Source organism: Labrus mixtus, chromosome 12, assembly GCF_963584025.1.
Source record: "Labrus mixtus chromosome 12, fLabMix1.1, whole genome shotgun sequence".
NCBI classification, from domain to species: domain Eukaryota; kingdom Metazoa; phylum Chordata; class Actinopteri; order Labriformes; family Labridae; genus Labrus; species Labrus mixtus.
Genome location: NC_083623.1, coordinates 25,432,572 through 25,443,520, shown reverse-complemented (window position 1 = coordinate 25,443,520; position 10,949 = coordinate 25,432,572).

Below are 10,949 nucleotides of genomic sequence, written 5' to 3'. Positions count from 1 at the left end.
GACTTCAGTCTGAGTTTCTGCAGTGTTGTCCTTTCTGCATGACACAAACAAGCCTTTATAAAGTGTTTGTGTCGCAGTGTTTATTGACTGAAACCAACATTTCATCATCGTTGCTCTCAGTGGGGACATAGGTACTGGCTAAAGATACACACATTCCAGCTGGATTCCATGTGGGGGGAGTGAGCATTTAAACTGTGACACAAAGGTAGCAGATGAATACAGCATGGAGGGATTATGGCTGCTTCGGCCCCTCGCTGCCATCATCACCACAGCTCCCATAGCTCAGTCTTACTGGGCCATCCTTTGGCTTCAGCTAATGTTTTCACAGTGGGGACACACAGGAGAGTGTTCTTCTCTTCCGAATTACTCCTGATGACTTTGCTTATTGTAACCGTTCATAAATGTAGAGCAGGGCTCCTGGGTGAAATCTGAGAGGACTGCCTCATGCTATTCTTTTGATGAGCTGTTGGAGTCCGATGTTTAGGCCTCAAACTGGGAGGGGGTAACAAAGAGAATTCCTGAGGAAAAATTAAGGTTTCCATTTTTGCCTTCGAGAACCATCTATTGTTGACACCGTCTACAAACTACTTCATGTACATTTTTTGGATCAAAACACTGCAAGATGGGGCGCTGGTGGGGCAGTGGTGCAGTGGTTAGTGCGCACGCCGCATGTATGGAGGCTGTTGTCCTCCAAGCGGGTGACCCTGGTTCGAATCCGACCTGTGGTTCCTTCCCCGCACGTCATTCCCCACTCTCTCTCTCCCTCTGGTTTCCGACTCTATCCACTGTACTATCTCTACAATAAAGGCACAAAAAGCCCAAAAACAACAAACCAAAAAAAACCATGAAAATAAAAAGATGCGAGGGCTCAAATATACTTGCTTTTCAACCACTTGTATGTGTAGACAACCTGCTACGGCGTGAACGTAAATGTGCACATACATACTGATGTACAACGTACTGATGTGTGTTACTGGAGGATTCCTCTGGAGGGAGCACCACATGAATCAGACGACGTAAAACACTGAAGTAGAGATACGTCATGTTTCTTTCCTCTCTATTTTGGCCTGCATGTTTGTTGCTATGCAACGGCAATGACACATCACAGTGCGGGTAGTTGCGGATTTGGGGCCAGATTTACTAACCTCTCATTTAAAGAGTACTAAATTGTGTGTTCACTCCAAAAGTTTGCACGTTTGGTTGGTGGGCGTTTTGCGGGTGATCTACTAAGAAAATTTGCGTGAATGACAACAGGTGCAAACCTTGTGGAGGCGCTACTATTTAAGTTAGGCTTTTGCGTGTTCTACTGTTTACGTCACGGAGAGTTTGGACAGAAAGCAGGATGACTGCAAGCGTAAAATAGGTATCAGTGGGAGAGGCAAATAAACGCACAATACTTTTGAGTTATAGGATATAAATCTGAATATTACAAAGAAAATGTTGGTTATAAGAAAACATCGGCATTAAACAGGGCCTCTCTTTTCTTCCCTCAATCTTAAGAATGAAGTGTCATACATTGCGCAGGAGGTGCGCACTGTGTCCTCACCAGACAGCTGGCCAGCGCTGTGTCTGATCGGACATAAATGCCCTGAAAAAAGGTATCGAAGACGGGGGTACAAACAGTGGTGAGGTACCCCAATCCAAGCGTCCTACAGAGTAGCAGCAGTGGGCTTTAGAGGGAGGAGACAAGCGCACTATGGAGAGGAGCGCACCGGAGGGGGCGAGCTGCGGGAGAGACGCGCAACCCGAGAAAAAGGAAATCCATGTTTAAAATATAATGTTGGTGAAAAGAGGGAAATAGGAAGAAATAAATGTCAATGTTGAAATTCTTTTGAATGCAGAGGCTGTGGATGTTCAGTTTTGTTTGGCTGTAGGCTTTGGCAACAACAGCCTGTAGTTTAATCATGGTGTTTCTCTTCCTTAACGATTAGAATATTGAATCAAATTAAAAAATAAATACATGCCATTTATTTTTCTGTCATTTGAAACATGTAAACACTTGTGGGGAAAAACGCGATCTTTATGCCTTCTTTTGTTGTGCCTATGTCTCCTCCTACAATAACAGCAGCCTGTTGTGTGTAACACTGGTCTCCTGGGTTAGCACGTTCTTTTCAAAGGTGTTAAATTCAGACACTGTCACAATCACCACAATTTTTGCCAGGTTTGGTAAATCACAATGCGTGTACTAACTTCAGTTCTTTGCATTTTCTCCTCCCAGTATTTTGCACGTTAGTGCAGAAACGCCCCATATTGCATATTCATTAAGGCAAAGGTACTAAATAGTCAATGTGTGTTGTTTTGCTCATTTGAAAGACACAATCCTCACTGCACGTTGTTAGTAGATTAGAGAGCACTTTTTTTGCTGGTGGTATCAAGTTTGCACACGTTTTAAGACATGCAAACCTTTAGTAAATCAGGCCCTATATCTATTAACTTTTCTTCAAAACTTTTTGCCCTTGTCGTAAAAAGTAAACAGCTGTTTATTTTGTTACGCAGAAAAGGACAATTGTTTTTATTTATTGTATCATATTTAAGGAACTTTTTTTTTCAAAAGATTTTTTTGGACTTCTTTGCCTTTATTGGATAGAACAGCTGAAGAGAGACAGGGAACGTTGGGAGGAGAGAGAGGGGAATGACATGCAACAGGGGGCTGAGGTCGGATTTGAACCCACGGCCACTGCAACGAGGTCCATGGCCTCTGTACGTGGGGCACCCGACATAACCACTAGGCTATCGGCGCCCCTTTAAGGAACTCTTTTATTTGATAATATTACCTTTAAATTTCACAAACAGGTTGTTTATTTTTCATGTGCATGTTGAGCTTGTGCAACTGACTGTTAATAATAGACATATCCATATATCGAGTATTGCCTTTTAGCTACAATTCTACAATTCACTTAGCAGACGCTTTTATCCAAAGCGACGTACATCAGAGAGTAAATACAACACAAGCAAGGATCTAGAAAAAGGGGAACAATGTCAGTAAGAGCAAACGATACAGTATAGAAACTGATCTGAAAGAAAATCTTATAAGTTATCGTTATCAAACAAAAACCATCGTCACAACCATCATCAATGATATGGAGACCATCATCATTAAGTTAGTAGGTATTCATGAAAGAGCTGGGTCTTTAGCTTTTTCTTAAAGGTGCAGAGGGACTCTGCAGATCGAATGGAGTTTGGAAGTTCATTCCACCACCGGGGGGCGACAGAGGAGAAGAGTCTAGTCAGAGACTTAGGACCCTGTTGTGAAGGTTGGATCAGACGCCTTTCATTGGCAGAGCGTAGTGGGCGGGAGGGAGTGTAGACCTGGATGAGAGAATTAAAGTAAGGAGGAGCTGTTTTTGTCGCTGTTTTGTAAGCGAGCAGCAGAGTTTTAAATTTGATGTGAGCAGTAACTGGGAGCCAGTGTAAGGAGATGAACAGCGGAGTGACATGTGCTCTTTTAGGAAGGTTGAAGACCAGTCGTGCTGCTGCATTTTGTATCATTTGCAGAGGTTTGATCGTGCATGTAGGAAGACCTGCCAGTAGAGAGTTGTGTAGTGTATGGACTATTTATACATGCATACATTATATCACCCCTTGTGCCTTACAGCGCACTTCATAGTTAATTACATTGGCGCAGTGATATGTGTTGCCGGACTTCTTGTAACCTGCCGTTCATCAGTAAAGCGTCATACTGAGTTGAAGCTCTGTCTCCGTCTTTCATTGAAAAGTTGTTACAGACACAACAAATTGGCGACGAGCACGAACCGAGATGCAAGTGAATGATCCCGGCTGCACTGACAGTTGAGGGAGGCTGCGGAGCTCGGCAGAGAGAGGAAAAAGAGCAAAAAAAACAAAAAAAAAAACAGGACTCGTGAGTGACGAGCTAAACCAGGCTAACGGCTACGGTAACTTCAAAGCGCGGATAACGTGGACAAAACGTGAGCATGTCAATTGTTGGCAAAATAGAGGAGTTTGACAGTGCAAATGAAGACTGGGAATCATATATTGAAAAGGGTTGAACTTTACTTCACTGCAAATGATGTGGAGGATGAAAAGAAAGTTCCAACACTCCTCAGCCTTATAGGTGTTAGAACATATAGCCTGCTCAGAAACCTGCTAGCCCCCCAAAAGCCTGCCACACAGACGTTTCAAAGCATTGTGGACATATTAAAAAATCACTTGAGCCCAAAGCCCCTTGTGATAGCAGAGAGATTCCGTTTTCACAATATGAACCAGTCTAAAGATGAAAGCATCTCAGAATATGTTGCTAAACTACGCAAGCTGACTCAGTTCTGTGAATTTGGAGCAGGACTTTCTGATGCTCTGCGTGACAGACTGGTTTGTGGCATGCATTGTCAAAGCACACAGAAAAGGCTACTGTCAGAAAAAGATCTTACACTGGAAAATGCACTGGCTATTGCAGTATCAATGGAGACAGCAGCTAAGGATGCTTTGGAGCTACAGAAGAAAGCTGTAGACAGTGGCATACACAAAATGTCAATGAATGACACTAGAAAACAAGAACACAAGTGTTACAGATGTGGCAAAACATCTCATGATGCAAACGACTGCTGGTTTAAGGACAAAAACTGCAGAAAGTGTAACAGAACCGGACACATGGAGAGAGTGTGCAGACAGAAATCCAGCAACAAGCAAGCACCAAGAGAAAAATCAAACAAAGATAAAAAGCCAAGATACAAAGGTAAACATGTGCATAATGTGACAACATGTGAAAGTGGATCAACATCAGAGTCTGACAGTATTGGACTGGCTTGTTTGAAGTTGCATGACATAACCGAGGAAGACGACAGGGAAATGATCTGGATCACTCCAGATGTGTCTGGCATAAGACTGAAAATGGAGCTAGACACAGGGTCAGCCTTATCTGTCATTTCAAAAGCCGACTACAAGCGACTGTTCCCCAACTTACCGTTGCTGAGGACCTCTGTGCGGCTGAAGACCTACACAGGTGAAAGAGTGCGCCCCGCAGGTAAACTGAAAGTGAAAGTGACGTATGAGGGTAAAACACTGCAATTGATGCTGTATGTGTTGAAAAAGGGAGGGCCGCCACTCTTCGGCCGTGAATGGTTGAGGAAGATCAGACTGGACTGGCACACCATTAAAGCTCTACATTTGGCTCGAACAGACAATGATAGTTCACACAGTGCCACAGAGAGACTGTCGCAGCTGCTCAAAACCCACGAGAAGGTGTTTGCAGAAGGCATAGGCACCCTAACAGGGATAAAGGCAAGAATTGAGTTGGATGAAAATGCAAGTCCAAAATTCCACAAAGCCCGTCCGGTGCCATATGCGCTGCATCCAAAGGTGGAAGCTGAACTACAGAATCTAATGGCCTCTGGCATCCTGTCAAAAGTTGAATGGAGTGATTGGGCGACGCCCATTGTCCCTGTGATGAAGAAAGGGAAGGCTGAAGCTGTTCGCATAATGTGGAGACTTCAAAGTGAGCATCAATCCTGTGTTGTGTACTGTGCAGTACCCACTGCCACGTATTGACGACATCTTTGCATCGCTGGCAGGAGGGGAGAAGTTCGCCTGCGTGCGAAGAGAAATAAGTGTGAGTTTTTCAGGAGCGAAATCTCATACTGTGGACATGTCATTGACAAGCACGGCTTACACAAATCAAAAGAGAAAATTTAAGCTGTGCTCCAGGCACCAAAACCAGAAAATGTGTCGCAGCTGAGGTCGTATTTAGGCCTTGTCAACTACTATCACAAGTTCCTCCCAAACTTAGCTACAACGCTCTACCCACTCAACGCGCTGCTGCAGACAGGAGCAAAATGGCAGTGGTCTGAGGAATGTGATAGAGCATTCAAAGAGACAAAAAGACTGATAACTTCAGATGAACTGCTAACCCATTACGACCCAGCACGACCCATCAGACTGGCCTGCGACGCTAGTCCTTATGGGATTGGTTGTGTTCTGTCACACCTCATGAAGGATGGATCTGAACGCCCTATTGTGTTCGCCTCTAGATCACTGTCAAGCGATCGATCGTGAAGCCCTCAGTCTAGTGTGGGGTATTAAAAAGTTCCACCATTACCTTTATGGCCAAAGGTTCACTCTTGTGACAGACCACCAACCCCTGGTATCGATTTTTAATCCCAGAAAAGGGATCCCAGTAATGTCAGCCACCCGTTTACAACGTTGGGCACTTTTCCTTGGAGCTCACTCATATGACATTGAATTCAAAGGGACAAAACAACACTGCAACGCTGACGGCTTGTCACGCCTGCCCCTGTTAACAACAGAAGGAGAAAATGCTCCCTATCCAGATCCAGTAGATGTGTTCCACACAGCAGTGGTGGATCAGCTGCCAGTGACAAATTCTGACATACAGAAACACACCAGGAATGATCCCACATTGTCAAAAGTGTACGAAATAACGATGCGGGGATGGCCAGCTCATGGTGACCCTCTGTTCCCAGAGCTAGACGAGATCAACTCTCCATCTGTCAGGGAACCTTAATGTGCGGCTCCCGTGTCGTAGTTCCCTCAAAACTTCGAGCCAGGGTGTTAGAGACTCTCCATGAAGGACACCTTGGTACAGACAAGATGAAGAGTCTAGCTCGAAACTATGTTTGGTGGCCGGGTATAGACAAACAACTTGAGGACATCACTAAAGGCTGCTCAGGCTGCCACCGAGTCCAAAATGCACCACCACAGGCACCCCTTCACCCATGGGAATGGCCGTCGGCGCCATGGCAACGAGTGCATATCGACTTTGCAGGACCATTTGTGAACTCCATGTTCCTGGTTGCCGTTGACTCTCATTCCAAGTGGCCGGAGGTGATACAGATGAAGTCAACCACTTCAGAAAAGACTGTAAGTGTCCTCAGGTCAATTTTTGCTAAAAATGGTCTGCCTGAACAAATTGTGAGCGATAACGGGCCACAATTCACTTCAGAGGAGTTCACTCTTTTCATGAAGCAAAATGGGATCATGCAGTTTCCTTTTTGAATGGAAGAGTTTCAGCTTGAATTTGTAGACTAAAGGCCTTTGCACACTGACTCCGTTTCTTAGGATGTTTTTTTTTGGTTCCGTTATCCTGAACCTAACGCACAGACATTTTGCACACTGGGTCGGCTGAATTTATTTTTCTATTAATTGCGAAAATCCCGACGGCTTCCAGGAGTATTTCAGGATGTCAGTGGTACAGTTTGATACGCTGCTCTCTATACTGGAACCAAACATTAAAAAGAACACTTTCCAATTTCTGTGAAGCAACTGATCCTCAACAGCAGCTGGCAGTATGTTTGAGGTAGGGACACTACAGACTCACACACACACACACACAAACAGGGATGGATGCGAATAAACGCAGAAAATCGAACCTGTTCCCAAAAAAAAAAAAGATGGACGAGAGATCCGGAGTCAGTGTGCACATAACATGAGAATATCTTTTTTTAATGTGCGTCAATGTTTGGACAGAAAAAACCGACTCAGTGTGCAAAGGCCTTCAGGGATGAAGACAAACATGGCTTCTGAAAAAAAGATTGTAAATGTTGGCTTATGAGTGCTAAAAGAATCATTGCCTCTAACTGGAAGATTACGAACAATAAATGAGAAATCATGGTTACAAACATTTGAAACATTACTAAGTCTAGAAAAAATGTCAAACTCCATTTACTCTCCATCTTATGAAACCTGGAATCAGATAAATTCACAAATATATTATAATATTACTTGTCCTAAATAAGAGATAACAAACACTTCAAGGACTTCATGTTCTCTCCAATTGTGTGTCTCTGAATGATCCTACACTCTGGCTTTGTTACACTATAAGTTACAACTTTGGTATATGTATAAACTTGATCATCACTTTATATGAATTGTGCAGATATTAACTGTATATCAGCCTCATACCTTCTGTTTCCAGGATATGATTAACCATCATATTTAACTTTCTTTACTCGTTTCTTTTCTTCTCTCTTAACTGTTTTCTTTGTAACTGACCATATATCATACTACTTTACTCAAATGTAAGTTTCCCCAGAGCATGAACTAATAATAATAATAATAAAAAACACTGAAAGTGTCCCTGAGCACATGCAGTAATGGTCCCTACAGGATCAGGTCATTCACATTTTTGGGCGGCTGCGGCTCTGCGTCGTCTCTGCACTATAGGTCAGGGGTTCTGCTTTAAGGAGAAAATGTGAACTAACAGAGCGAGAAGGAGTCATTTAGTGAGATCAGACAGAGATCTTTACAGGTGGGAGGGTCGCCCTCCAGCACAACAGACCACCCCTCTGACAATGTGTCAGTGGACAGGTAAAAGCTTTGTATAGATTATTGGGACGATATTAGCTAATTTGCTCCCTTTCTTTGAAAACACCAAATTCTTCAGATCTTTAATCTGATTAACTGAACCAAGAGAGAGTTCCTGCAATCTGCTTTAAAAAATCAATGAAACGGAACACAAACACCAACACACACTAAAGATGTGTTGCATTGTTAGAGCATACCACTGAGCATTGGTTGAATTCCTGTCTGGTTTAATGACTGTCTGTCTAGTGAGCAGTTTGGCCTCCTGATCGTCTGCACACGTTTACCCATGATCAGGAATTACTGGTTATTTTCTCACCCTGCTCATAAAGCCTCCTGTTTATGGGCTCTTTCCTAAAATGCGGTGGGATTATGTGGACAGTCCAGTGCACATTTGACACAGTTCCCAGTTCAGACTTGTGCTGAAAACATTTGTATCTGACAGTTTTCTGAACTCCAGCAGGGTACAATTGTGCAGCTGTTGTTAGGCAACACTGCAAAAAGTGAGATCTCAAACACAGAGAAATAATACAATGGGGAAAATATAAAATATGCAAAGATATCTTTGAATAGTAACAGAAATGGTCACTTGTACAAATAGTCATTTTAAATACAGTAAGTAAGTATTTTTATTCTAGCAAAGCTTCACTAAAGGAAGAATATGTAACATTTTACATATCAGAAATCCAGTCTATCCTGTGTAAATGTCTCTCTGAATCATGACTGTCTACAATGAGTGAGAAGCTCGAGTCCCGCTGGCTGTGTTGTTGTCAGAGCCGTGTTTACATGGACGGGACGGCCGGCTCCTCCCTTTGTGTATAAAAACTGTTTTAGTCAAGAACTAGAGAGAAGAAGAAGAATATACTCACTGATTATGTGATGTCACATAAGTGTGTTTAGATCACGGTCATTCTGTGTCAGCTTATGTGCAATATGAAGCTACAAGCTAACTAAAGAGCGCTAACATTAGCATGCTAGCACAACAGTGCAGGACACAGGCATTTGCAGCTCGAGCCAAAGACAACTTTGTCCGCACCTTGAGTTCTTGCTTGCGCTTGAATGCGAAGGGAGAGAGTTGGAGGTGTGGAATCGCTGGAGGAGAGCGGAGGCTAGTGCCAGTCGTGGTTATTTTCCAGCATTTTCTAAGCTGGTTTCCGGTCTTGGAAAGAGGAAGTAAACAACAGCCCAGCTGACAGAAACAGCATCCACTTACAGTCTTAAAAAACCTGACACATTATTCATTTAGATTTTCACGATTTAGAGAATCCAACAAAAATAACATTCTTATCTCTCTAAATAATGGTGGTATCTTTGTGTGGGTTGGTCTGTGCTGTGCATTGTGGGAAACAGAACGTAAGAGAGACTGGTCTGATGGATACTGTAGATTCTTCCTGAATCAGTACAACATCCAGGTATTTTTGTCATACTGCGGAACTCGCATTTGTTGGCATACTGCATTTTGGCCAAATCAGTACATACTACTAGTATAGTACGTGTTTTTTTTAAAAGAGTCTATAAGAATGTCAGTGCAATAAAGCCGTCAATTAAAGGCAAAAGATTGAGGGCGCCCCCTACTGACTGCCTGCTGTACAGGTCAGTGAATCCAGGTCAACAGCCATTAAAACAGGAAACTGAATGTTCTGAGTCCTTTCTGTTTGGCAATAAAAAAAAATTGGCATCTCAACCCCAAAACTCAGGTCAGCGTGTCCTTATGCAGGAACAGGAGAGACACCATCTGGACCCCTTTCTGGCTCTTTTCAATGTGAAGGTCAGGGGTTCAATCCCCAGCTCCTGCAGCAACATGTCCCATGTGTCCTCGGGCAAGACACTGAACCCCAAGTTGCTCCCACTGCTTCGTCGGTGGTGTATGAATGGATTAGTTACTTATGATGGTCACATCACTTAGCAACGTCTACCATCAGAGTGTGAATGTGTAGGTGTGACCTGCGGTGTAGAAGCACTTTGAGTAGTCAGCAGACTATTCAATTCAATTTAATTCAAAAAAAGAAAAGCGCTACATAAGCTCAAGTCCATTTACCATTTTCAGTTTCCCTTGGCTTATTTGTCAAACTCCAATGACCCTCCCAGCAACCCTGCAAGGGTAAAGAGTTTGTCCACCCTAACACTACCGGGACATTAGAGAGAGAACGTGGGGCCTAATGCAGATTGACAGCCCCTAGTGGACTTTCAGGGAAGTACAGTTATGTGTTGGCTTAATTTCTCAGGCCTGGAAGTCGCTGCTTGATCCAAATGAATTCTCAAAGACGTGTTGCCTTAGGTTGACGAGGCTCTTGAGAGGGACCTCTTCACTAAGGGTAAATAATAATGGAATGTGAACACAAACACATGTCAGTCTACTTTAAGTGGGAGCATACATCTTACATTTCCCACTACAACAACATACACTGAATGCATCAACCTACTAAAAAAACACTTTCTGCATGAATTCAACTTTTGTTCATCAACACATGGAGCTATATGGTATATCTTAAAATGTATTTTACAGGGTGATATACAGCAACCCTGATAAATGCGATCCAAGTCCGCAGACTAAGAATAAACAAGTGGGCAGGACTTGAAGGCCTCGGAGCGGCCCAGCAGTTATGAAGACAAATATTTCCACTCTGGATCAGTAAGGCGGGGAAAGGTGTGTTTGGAGAGGAGACAGAGGGGCGCTT